This window comes from Manis pentadactyla, chromosome 4 (genome assembly GCF_030020395.1).
Source record: "Manis pentadactyla isolate mManPen7 chromosome 4, mManPen7.hap1, whole genome shotgun sequence".
NCBI classification, from domain to species: Eukaryota; Metazoa; Chordata; class Mammalia; order Pholidota; family Manidae; genus Manis; species Manis pentadactyla.
Genome location: NC_080022.1, coordinates 86,024,450 through 86,037,713, shown reverse-complemented (window position 1 = coordinate 86,037,713; position 13,264 = coordinate 86,024,450). Strand labels below are relative to the sequence as shown.

Below are 13,264 nucleotides of genomic sequence, written 5' to 3'. Positions count from 1 at the left end.
TTTCAGGCATTTGGAAAAAAAGGAAAAACGAAGCTGCAAGGCAGCTGATGCATGTGAGCGAATCTTTAAGGTGTGGCGTAGAAGAGAACAAACAATGCTGATAGGTAAAACCATTTCCTTTGGGTGTCAGAGAAATATACACTGGTGAATCAGGTTTATCAGTCGTTTTTCTTGTAGGTGTAAGCATATAAGTTTACTTATGATACACAGTTAACATCTCCCTTCTAGTACCACAACAGCCCCTGCTGATGGCACCTCAAAATAGCAGTGTTTACCTTTAAAGAGCTCAAAGCCCTTTCTAGACATATGATCTGTTTCTTTTGATTCCTTACCTTCCCATATAAGCCCACATCTTCATATTGCATCTGTACCCACCAGGCCACCAGTGGGAGTTCAATGAGTTGTTGACTGATAGACTCAGTATATGAAGCTGCCCAGCCTGCCTAATGCTGGGTTTGTAGCTAGTAAGAGATGCTTTTGGAAGTTCTGATTTGCCCCTCCTAAGCATTTCTTCATAGCCTCTCTGAACTTGCTCATGCCTTAGGCCAAGGTCTATGCTAAACCACATGCTTGCAAAAGCTGAAACCAGCTCTACTTTCGTTCACTATCAGCTACCATGTGATATGACTTCCCCATCCTCATCTGCTCCCTTCCCACTCTCACTACCTTCCCTGGAAGGTGGGTGAAAATGTCTCCTTCACTGGGAAACCAAGACCCAGATAGTATTTGTTGCATCTCCAGGTCATCCATGCACTGTAAAAGAAGAATCTGGGTTTCTTCTGTCCTCATGTCTTCTAAGTGTTGTGTCACCTGCTTCTTTATAGATGACCAACTTTCAGTAAAGAGCAGAAAGTATTTCCTTTGAAGAGGCTGAGAAAGCATGAAATACTGAAATGAACAAGGAGTTTGGGGTCAGAAGCCTAACAGTTGAGTTGTAACCCAGCACTTTCTAATAGCTGAGTTGCAACTCAACCCAGTTGAGTTGGTCTTGCACTTTAGTTTCCCAATCTATAGATTAGTAATAATAAAGCATAGCTCATGGGCGAGGGAGAGCATTGCAAAAGTGATGAATACTGGAAGTGTTCCATAGACCACACCAATTCATAAAATTTTAAATTATTATTTGGGTGTTTGTTTTTGTGGATATATGTTTTCATAAACTCCAGAAAGTTTAGAACTTTCTGGTAATATTGGGTGGCTGGAAAGTTGAACACTTGACAATTTGGCTTTGGAGCAGGGAAAGGCAAAAGGAAAATGGAAAAAATTTCTGCTTCACCCTACTGTGTCTTCCAGGTGATTGCAACTGGCACTCCCCAAAGTTTATACTATGGAAGGATACTGGTTTACCAGTTTGTGCTGATCTTGTGCTTTTTATTATTTCATGGTTCTGAGGAAGTTAAAAGCCATGATACCATTAAAGGTGAGATGAATTATTACTTTAAAGTTCAAGCCAAATTTATGATAGAGTTTTCCAAAAATGTATAAAGAATCATTCTTATAGGTTCCTGTTTCAATGAATTGCTCTTTATTTCCCATGCAGAACTCTGTAAATATTTGACTTTCTTCAGAGTTTGGAATGTGCAAGTGTGATTTATTATTTCTAATGACTGGAAAGAGGTTTGATATCTGCAAACAAAAGGTATGAGTTGAAAGAGAATGCATAACAATATGTTTCTTTGTAAGTAGTGGGCAGAACTCATCTAAGAAGAAAAAGAGTGATTCTCAAGATGATTTGTCCTTCAGTAATTCCCAAGAGGTAATGTTTAAAGTAATTGTACCTTTTATTCATTGAGCCCTCACTGTGTGTAAGGCTCTTTTTGGATTAAGTGCTTTATGTATGAGTTCTGCACTCTGCAGTGGAACACTGACTAACAGAGGGGTAAATTGGTTTCTGTTGAGAATGTTATTAACTATGTTGTTATGTTATAATATCAGTCCTTTTCAATTCCTCTAAATGATAATTCAAAAGATCTTTGAGAAAGAGATAGAGACAGATAGACACAGAGACCAGAGAGAGAGCCAGAGAGGGAGAGAGAGAGAGAAAAGACAGAGATTAAGACAGATTAGTTGTGAGATTCAGGACTTTGAGGAAAAACAACTCATGACAAATAATAAAAACATAACTATATTGTCTCTCTCAGCCCTATTTCAGACATTCAATGACAGTAATTACCTAATGCCGCTGAATGAGAACTTGGGTAGGTTCCATAACTTTCCTAATCACACTTAGGTATTGGCATATTCTACTATCTCTTTTAAGAAACAAACCTAGTTTCAGTGTATAAATTAGAGTTGCCACGTTTAAGATGTCAATACAAACTGAATTTGTTAATACAAATTGAATTTGATTCAATATAAGGTCTTTTCCCTGTTTCCAACTCAGGCCTTCTTCTAGTGGATGGACATGACAGGAGTGGCGCAGTTGGCTTCTGTCTTTCTATGCTTTGTGCATTCTCCCTCCTTAGCGATCTCCTCATCCAAGTTTTGAGCTTGTTCCTGGCCCTGTGGAGGTTTGGAAGGGCAGAAGTAAGGAGATAGGAAAGATCATAAATTGGTTTTTCTGGGCTGCATCTCTAAAGGAATTCTCTCGCTGGTGGCTTGTGGGTTCTTCTGAGATCTCACTCTTGGACACTCTCACTTTAAGGGTTGTGGAACCTGTCATATCCATTCTTAGTCTTCCTGGTCCCTTTGATTCCCTTTTGCAGTCTTCAGGAATGAAGTACCTTCTAGCTTCCTGTTTCTGGGATTCCTCTGCTCCTCCAGGCGGCCGTACCTCACAGGGCTCGCTCTGACTCCTTTTATTAAGGCACTAGCATCTCATCCACCCAAAACTTTCATAAAATCATTGTCCCAATAAACATTTGGGAAGGCAGCTCAAATGAACAGGGCCACCCCCCTGAAGAGCCTACCACAGATCACTGGCTAGCTCAGGCTTGAGTCAGGCTTGAGTCCTCTGTGTCCATCAACCACAAGGGAAAACCTAGTTCTTCAAATGGTGCCTTCAAAGTCTATTCATTATGCTGGGGAGAAATGAAGCAATACCAGCACTCATCTGTCCTGGGAAGTGGGAAGAAACTCAAGTGTAATTCTCTTCAAGGAAATATCTTCTCAAATCCTTCTCCCCTTTGATCTTTGTTTTCCTTTTCCATTTTTATATTTTTATATTTTTTTATATTTTCAAAGCGAGTGAGGTGGATCAATGACTTAGGAAACCATTTCTCTGAGTTTTTGGTGGGGACACATTTTGCATATGGCAATCTGTTTCCCACTCAATTTAGCATCTCATATAGATTATATTGGTGCCTTCATTGAAATCAAGGCAGGAGAAATTCCCCTCTAATACTTGAGTAGCAACTTTCTTTGCAGTTCAAATAAGTATGAAGCAAATTAAGAAATTCTAGTGGTTTTATTAATTATAATCTTAGAGCCTAGTACAATTCTAAATATATAGACAGTACCTAGGAAATGTTTGTTTACAAAAGGAAAGGAGGAAGAAAGGTTGACAAATCACCTTTCATAATCTGATGAGTAAATCCATATTCCAATGCCTGCTTCTCTTCCTTTGGCTTCTGTCAGCTTTAACCTTAACTTTGCTCTTAGATTCAGTGGTCATGTTTAGTCTTTTTACATCTGCTCTCTCTCCTTGAGTAATGAGTATCTGACTTAGGTCATCACTCTGACTTTATATTTGCTACAAAGTATGGTTTTAGGGTAGGCTTACATTCCTTTAATGATGAACCCTGGCCTACCTTACTTTTATTAATTTATCGAACAATTATTGAGAACCTGCCATAAGTCAAACATTAAGTAAGAAGTGAGAATACAAAGCTTAAATACAAAGATAAAGTCTTCATGTGTTAACACAAATAACTGATGTAAGTGACAGACACTAAATATTTTATGGGGATTATATGACTTAATACTTACAATAGTCTTGCAAGTAGATATCATCATCATTTACATGGTATGGAGGAGAAAACATAGCACAAGAAAGCTACATAAAAAAATTTCCCAGGATCCTATAGGAGTAGATGGAGCTGGCTGTCTAATTCTTAACCAATACTCTACACAACTTCATCTATTCGGTTCTGCCTTTTGTATTGAATAACTTCTGTCTGCTTCTAGGGTAGAGCTAGTGGGTTGTTGATGGGGCTAAAACTAGGGTTGGTGATGGTAATGAAGCTCCTAAAGAAAATTGTGGAATTGCAATATTGTGTAGTCATAAAGAGCATTGCTTAAAATCATGGCTTCAATATTAAGTAGCTTTGTGTCTTCTTTATGCTTTAATTTTCTAACCTGTAAAATAAGAATAATAGCAATATCCATTAATAGGGTCATAGGAAGGAGGAAACAGAATTTAAACAACTGTGTGAACTCAGCAAGTATTCAATAATTTATTGCTGTTACTTTTTGAAATAAAGATATATTTTAAGGTACAATATATTGAAAATAATCAAGTAGCTTGATCTTCTTTCTAAAAAAGTCCAAGGCTTTGCTCTTAGTAAAACATCTATGAATGAGAAACTTTCATTATTTCTATTTTAAGGAAGAGGAAATAATAAAAAAAACTTCCAAAGACTTGATAAAGTTTGCCTAAGAATTTAGATTTTAAAAATTATAACTTATAAACAAGATTTCTTTTCCCTTTGTTCTCTTTGCTGTGGTGCATACTCAACAGAAAGCAAATTTTCAGCATTTGTGTGTTTTTTTTTTCTCCCAGAAGTTTTTTTTTTTCTTTTACCTGGAATTCCGTAACACCAGAGACCTGTGAAATTCCATGTACTTGGCAGTTAGTTTGTGACTTAAAAATGGCAGGGTTGCTGCAAAGTGAAGCCTTTTCCTTGTGGGGAACCACAGGCATGTAGATGAAGGATAATTGCTTCCACAAAGATGTGCATGGTCTGCACAGGATGTGAGAGGGGGCCTCACAGGGGCAGACCTTAATTAAGCTCCTAGAAGATCCTAAGGTAGTGAATGAAGCAATCCTGTGTTAGCTATGAATAAAAGCCTGTTTTAGGGACTGAGGGTCTATTTGGAATTGTGTTTGTCTGCAGTCTTCTCATAGTTTAGCCTTTAATCTTTGGATAGAAATTGGCCAAGTAGAAGATTACATCATCAAAATGAATAGAATGATGCTTTGTGACATTGGAGGACACATAAAATATACAAAAGCATTCTCACAAAAGGAAATAAAGTGCAATTACATATGTTCAGAGTTATAGGAACTCTGTAAAGAAATCCACACATTTGAATTTAAAACTATTTCTGTAAATTAAAATCTTTTGTAGGGCACAGGTTTTAATTTTAGAAAGAGAAAAATTATACAAAACATGGGACAATGCTTAATTTCTTAGATCTCTACTATTTTACTTAGTTTTTTGAAAGGCTCCTGGGAGTAAATACTTAGACATAAAAATCTTCTTTAGCCTCATGTCATGGCTTCTTGCTGAGTGTTCCCAGAAGCCCACTGATTCTTAAGGTATTCTTGGTAAGGTACAGCGGAGAGTCGTCTCTTCAATTTCTTCTGTAGTTGAACAGGAAAAAGGGGTAGAACTCTCTTTCCATTTATCTACACATAAGAAGGTAATGGGGGAAAGAGAGGCAGAGTAAAAAAGAGACAGAAAGGCAGCGTTAGAGATGGAAATAAAAGAGGCATAAGGAGCAAGCCACTTGACAGCTTCTCTCTGTCCCCAATATGAAACTGCATGAAGATCTATTCTCAGAAAAATAAAGTGATTTTCCATGCTTATTTATAGAGAAGATCTGGATTCATCCATCAAACTAGATGGCAGGTTCCAGGAGGATAGGAACTGTCCAGTTTGACTATTGTAATCATAGCATTTAACTTATGGCTTGGCTTAAAATAAGTGAAAACTAGTATTTGTTAAATGCGTGAATATGAGTGGTCATATTTCTCCTTTTTAATATTATTTTTGGTATAAGAAGCTAAGGTATTTTGAATTAAAATATAAGCACTTTTCTCATAGCATTAGGGCAGACTATACATTCTATAGCCTTCAATGTTTGGATAGGACTATAAATGTATACATGCAATCTATACATTGTCTAATTGTTGAGCCTTGTAGACCACTTTAGCAAGAACATTCCTTGGAAAGGTATCTAAACAGTAATATTCTTGTTGTAACCAATTATTTTGAGAAGCATTTTAACAAATTTAAATAGAGATCATTTCATCCTAGCATGTGTGTGTGAAAGGATGTTGCCCAACTAGATCTGAATATTCCTGTGGGGATTCTTAGCTGCTGGGGTTGACTAATGAGGCCATCTGAAGGAGAATCTTGAATGTTATTACTCTGTTAAGGATGCCATAACAAGATATCATAGACTGGGTGACTTAAACAACAGAAATTAATTTTATCACAGTTCTGTAGGCTGGAAGGCCAAGATCAGGATACCAGCTGGGTGGATTCTGGTGAGAGCTCTCCTTCTAGTTTATAGATGATGTGTCTTTGCTTTATCCTCACACTGCGGAACAAGAGAGAGGCAGCAAGTTCACTGGGGTCTTTCATGAGGGTATTGACCCCGCCATGGGAGACCCATCTTCGTAACCTCATCAAAACCTAAATAGCCCCCAGGAATTCCAGGTTAAGGCTTCAACACATGCATTTTGGGGGAACAATTCAGTCCACGCAGTCATGTTGAGTTGGTTGGATTTATTCTGAAGTGTCTGCAGTTTCTTAAGCAGCTGAGCAACAGAATATCACAGTCTATGTTTCAAGAAGATAAACCTGAGTAAGAATGATTGAAGAATGGTTATGAACTAGTGATAAGAAAGACAAAGACATGAGCTACAGATGGAAGAGATGACTGTAGATGAGGTATTACAGAGTTAGATGAGGTATTACAGAGTTAGAAGAGGACATGCAAGTGGGATCACAAAGAAAAACAAAAATCAAAGATTCAAGAAAAATGAAGAATCAGTATGTATAAGCAACTACCAACTATTAGATATGGGACATGAAGGAGAGAGAGGCATGAAAGAGCCTCTAAAATGTTGAGTAAGTGCAATTTGGAGAATAGTCGTACTGTTGATGCAGGGAACTTTCCAAGAAGGAACCCCACTTTTGATGTGTGGAGGATGTAGGGCTGAAGGAATTCACCCCCACACTCCCAGCTATGTGGCACATGTGTATGTGTGTGTGTATGTCTATGTATTCATCTAAATGATAACATGTGCTCTTTGGCAGTTGAAGTCTATTTTTAATATGAAGGGCTAGCAGGAATAAATTGAGCCATAAATGAATAAATTCAATACAACAAATATTTATTGAGCATTCTCTCTGAACAGTGGGAGATCCAAAGATTAATATTCTTTGCCATCTAATAGTTTATAATCTATGGGGGGGGGTCTTGTACTTAAATGACTTTAGTCTAAAGTAGACTGAGATTTTATTATGGTGAAGAAAATGTCTTCTATTAAAGGTAAATGTTCTAAAGGGAAGAAGGTTGATTTAGTGTTTGGAAAATAATTCTACTTGTAGCAAGTAGGGTTTGAAAAGTGGTTGGACTCAACAAAATTAGAAAGGTTACCCCAGAAAAAAGGCATAGTGTGAGCAAAGATTCAGAGATGAAAAAATGTAAAAGAGCATGGTTGAAGAAAAAAAGCAGAAAATTATGGTGTCAGTGTAAAATAGGTAGATGCACATAGGAGAGGAAAATACCCATCCTAAAGATCATTTGTTCTCAATGGGGCAATATTACTCCCAAGGGAGCAAAAAATAGTTCTTACTTTTTAATGTATAAAGCACAGATATACATACCATAAATTATCAGATATATAGCATATCTGTGGTATTAAAAATGTGTGTGGGTAATTAGAAAAAATGATCTAAAAAGGCTCTTTAAGGGGATGACAATGAAAAATGGGTTGAGAAACACTATTATAGATGGATTCTGGCAAAATGATGGATTTTATGAAGCCCTCTGAAGAGAGTAAGTTCCCTTACCTCAGTTCTGGTTCTGGTCTATTTCATGGAGATAGGGTACTGAGTTGAAGTGAGTCTAGGTGATTTGGTTAACAAACCTCTACAAACTCAAATTAGTTAATGTAATTTTGGAAACTATATATGCAAGGTCAATTATGCAAAAGTTGTTTTTTCACCGACTCATGGAAAGAATGACTTCCAAAGTAACTTTTTCCTTCCCCATGATTTTGGTATCTTGGCATTATAAAGCCCATGGATTTTGTGCTTCTTTTAGATTCCATTACAGTCATTAAATAATGAACACTCTCCAATCTCACCAATTCCATTAACAGTGATATCATCTCTTTCTAAATCCAAAGGCGTGGACCTGCCCTTTTAATATTTCAGAACAGTTTGGTGGTACAACTAGGATGGAAAGCCATTATTTTTGTTCTAGGAGATGCTCTTGGTTTATTTTAGTCATTTTATTAGCAAGTATTTATGAAAACACAAGGTTTAACTATTATAAGTTCCAGGCCCAATGGGGCAAAACAAAAAAAAGACAAACCCCAAAACCCTTAGCCTTCTAATGTGTGTCTTCTTTGGGACAATAATACTATGTTCAGTACCCAACTTCACAAAATTAATCAGGATTCCCCCAGAAATAGGCAGGAAGATAAAGATTGTATACATTAAAATAGAATCTATTCTGGAAAAATAGAACCCATAATGGTTGCAGCAGGAATGTGTTATAGAGCCACCCATTCTCTCACCAAGCCATCCATTCATCAACCAGCTCATTCATCCATTCAATATTTATTGAATGCCCGTCACAGAGGTGAAGAGTAGAGTTCCCTTTCTGTTAGGAGCTCATAGATTGCGTGGGAGACAGATGTGCAAGGATGAAAGTACATGGGAGGCAGGTTGCAGGTTGGAACACAATTAGTTGATACAATGAACCACTTCAGGGAGGCTGAAGTAGTCAGGGAGGCTTCACATATGGGGCAGCACATCAAATGACACCCAAGGATGATAATTAGGGAAGTGTATGTAGATGTGGGTTGCGGGTGGATGGGGGATATTTCAGGTGAAGAAATAGAACATACAAAGATGTACATGTGAGAGAGTAAAGCATACTGGCAGACTTCCAAATAGGTCAATGCAAACTTGAGGGTGTTGAAGGCAGCAGCGGGGCCAACAGGTGGGGCAGCTGTGACGTCATGGGCTGCACACGGTGTTGAGGAGGTTGGGTTTTATCCAATAGGAGGGGTTGCTACAAAATTATTTTAAGGAGATGGATTTGACTAAATTTTCACACTAAAACTACCGGTTTAGCAGTGCTGTGGAGGATGGAGTGAGGAAACGAGAGGAGAGACAGAATCCATGATGGTGGGTGGCCTCTCCTAGTCACTGTGTGGGGCTTCAAGCAGTCTTCTGCCATGAGTCATCCTGAGATAGCAGCCATGAAAGACTCTGGGTGTGTGTGGGTGCCCCGGTGGGAAGAGAGGGATTAGAATCCGTCAGCTGTCACTCAGGATCGGGAAACTTGTGCTGTGACTGGGGATTCACCCAGACACACCCTGTACCATTCTCTCTCCTGATATAAACCGGTACCTGGGGAAGTACCAGTGATGATGGTTATATAAACTTGATCTTATTTTCATCATTCTATTCCACCTGGTTTCCCTTTTAAGCCAATCCCCAGCAGAACTAACATCAAACTATAGAAAAATCATCATGTTTGGGTATTTCCTTTGCTCTATTCCTTGGAGAACCACAGGAAAGTGGGAAAACCAGAGCCTAGATAATCCAAGAATTCTTTAATTTCTAATCCTCCCATAGTAAGTAAGAGTAGATATCCAAGGAAATAATATTAATATATCTTTCCCTATGTATAGATATATCTGCATACATATTTCTACATATACAAATTAAAATTAATATTTGTTCTCAAAACTTGCATTAATAAATACAGAACATCATAGAATACCATAAGGTGCCAACTCTAGAACCAGGCTGTTGGTTTTTCAGTCCTGGCTCCTATTCATGCTGGCTGTGTGACCTTGGAGAAGTCTTTTAACTTCTCTGTGCCTCAGTATCTTCAACTACAAAATGGAGAAAATTATATTCCTACCAGTTCAAAGTGTTTTGAAGAGTTCCATGAATATAAACAGCTTAAAACAGGGTTTGGATCATAGTAAGAGCCTAATTAATGTTGATTATGATTAATTTTATTAGCCATGATTAATATTTATGCTTCTGAGGAGGCAAGTGTGGCTCCTCAGGGGTCTTTCTAAAGACAGAAGTGTAGAATTTAATGAAGGCAAGCAAGAGGCTTGCCCTTACTCAGCACAAAGTCAAATAGAGAACAGTGCAACACCATCTTAGATGTGGGAGGTAAACTGAACACCTTTTAGAGTCACCTTTTTAATTATGGCTTTCTCATCTCAGGCACTCGCACACTATTCTTGTCTAGCAGAGCTGGTTCTGGCATTGTCTATTCCCTGATCCCATCCTCTCCCTGGTGTCCATAGCCCTGAGCCTGAACCTCTCCGACTTACAGCTGTACTAGAACTGACCTTCTGCTTTCCAAGTGTCAGAATTTCTGGATGTTCACTATTGGCTGAATGCCACTGCTCAGGAGGCATCTGAGTGGTCTATAAATAGAGCTGCATCTGGGTGGTTGCCAATTCCTCCTGCACCAGAAATACTTAATAATCTCCTTGCTGATATATTTCAAACTGGTTTCCTAGCAGAACAGTAATAATCACTATCATTACACCTTGACTTTATTGTAGATTGCTAAGTCTTTGAACACTGGGGCTGGTTTTAATTAAAAGAATGAATTGACATATAGATATAGTAGGGATTCTCCCTGCTGTATATAAAAAAGGAAAGCAATGGAAGAAACCAGCTAGTAAATGTGATTTTAACAAACTAAAAAGCTTCTCACCACAAAAAAAGAAATGATGATTACGTGAGAAGATGGAGGTGTTAGCTAATGCTATGGTGGCGGTCATTTTACAACATATAAGGTATATCAAATTAATATGTTGTATACCTTGAATTAAATTACACAATGTTACCTGTAATCCAGTTACATCAACAACAACAAAAACAACAACAACAACAAAACACAGGAAATGAGTATCCTTAATTAGTTAAAAATAAAGTTGGTCAAATAAATTATAGTTCACTCATATGGTAGAATTAATAGGCACCATATTTTTAATGAGCCATTATTAGCCATGTTTAGAAATAATTTTTAATAACACACAAATAATATGAGAATGCTTACATGTATGTATCATACTTCATTGTATATATTATATATGATAGACATTATATCAAGCTGTTATTAACCATGTTTTGGAAGAACATATTAACCCAGGGGTACATACATATGTATGTCATAATAGATGCAAGTATCATAATACAAGATGGTATCCTAACAAAATACCTACATTTAAAAAAGTAAATGTACCCATAGACGCAAACACAAATACACATACTCTAGAAAAACCTGGAAGAAAATAAATGAAAATCTTAACAGTATGTTATTGCTGGCTGGTTGGTAGGGATGACAGACATAACAAAACTCTTACAATCCTGCTGCAGAGATGTGATTTTCACATCATTCTTGCATATATTTCAATTTGAGCCTCACCACAATCCTGTGGGTCAGGGCAGGAAGGTATTATTTCCCCTTTTTATAAATGAAGGTGCTGAGGCTCAGAAAGATGCTGGTTTAATCAAGGTCATAAGGCTAACAAAAGGCAGAGCTGAAATTTGAATGGGTCATTTGATTCCATTTCTGGAGTTACTTTCATTAAACTAAGTTGCCTGTAAGATCATGTGGCAAGAAAATCTATAGCTGTAGTGAGGCCAGGAAATGGTGGGAACCTACAGTTTTAATTTTTCAATGTGTCACAGGTGTTAATAAATAGGAAAAGTGAACTGAGTTCTAGGTAGTATACACAGATAAAAGTTTTGTAGGTTTAAGGAAATTATTGTTCTAAACATTGTAACACACTGGCTAAATTGAAGAACTTTTTTCACAAGTCATCCCTGAGACTTGAGGGATATTATCTCAGTCTATACAAAGGGAAACAAACTCATAAATAAGGGAAGAAGACCCTTTACCCTCACACACATTGAGTGGACAAGGTGTGTTACTGAGGAGTTTCTCAGGGCTTCTTTGCAAATGTTAAGCAAGTAAATACACTGCTCACTGAGATTCGTTCTTCTCTACTTTATCTTATTTCTTTTCATATGCCATTTTGTGTTCCCAAATAAGCACTTGAGCATTCTTAGCCAAGGGTTTTGGAATTAGAAAAATGAGCATTGGAGAAATTTCATCCTCATCAGGAAGCCACAGCATGTAACCTTTACTTCTCTTGCATTTGAAAAAAAAAACTATACTGTGGTTGGTACAGGAAGTCCCTGTGGGGTCGCTATCTCCTGGGTGCCAGTTATTGTTATCTCTCCATATTAGGTTTTATTTCATCAGCAAGTACTCATTTATATAATTTGCTCTTTCCTCTTACAGGATTATCTACTCCATTCAATTGTTACAAGTTTCCCCTCAGTTTTCTAAGTTTGTTGCCTAGAGTGATTTTTCCTTCTGAATTTTCTAAATATTTTTCTTAACCCATCAAACCTCTTTGTATAGATAGAGCTAGTGTTTATTATTCCTGAAATACAAAATACTATGTTGGTTTATTCTGTGCTTAATTCCACCTTTCTGCTACGGCATATTGAAAAACAGTCTGTACAAAGAAGACACTAGTAACAATTTGCTGATTGGGAAATATGATGGCATGCATATTTAGAATATTCTATATGTTACAAAAAAGGAATGCTTTATTAACTTCTGATGGTAGCTCTTATCAACTTTAAATCATAACCCAATGCCCCAGAAGTAGGCATTCACCTTTGCTGGCCCTCTCAACCACATGCCTTGTCATTTAAATCCCCCACATTTAACACATGGGAACAATTTATTGGGTAAGTTAGACTGCAATGTCTGAAAATATGCTAAGTGACAAAAGGGTAACAAAAACATATACTCATGACTATAAAGTAAGACCAGTGTTTGTGTGTGTTTACAGAATGTAGGTGCATTAATTTAGGCATTTTAAACAGTTTTGTGGTTTTAACAGCTTTAATATACTTAGGGAAAAAACAAAATATAATCATCCAAAATTAAATAACAATAGGAAACAAACTGTAATCAAGACAGTATAAAGCAATATATTAGGGAGGGAAGCTTAGTTAAGATTGGGAGAAACTGCTGGAGTGTGGCATCATTAAGGAAGTTTCATGGAGCATTGGTAAGA

The 13,264-nt window shown here is 37.3% G+C and overlaps 1 long non-coding RNA gene across 1 annotated transcript in view; it reads left to right on the top strand.

The window, feature by feature from the left end:
* Window positions 1-1,183: 1,183 nt before the first annotated feature.
* The window catches only part of LOC118911626 (uncharacterized), a 78,827-nt gene continuing 66,746 nt past the window's right edge, over window positions 1,184-13,264 (top strand). The window contains exon 1 of the long non-coding RNA XR_008997071.1: window positions 1,184-1,756. This is a non-coding gene — a long non-coding RNA (uncharacterized LOC118911626). The remainder of the gene's footprint in view (window positions 1,757-13,264) is intronic.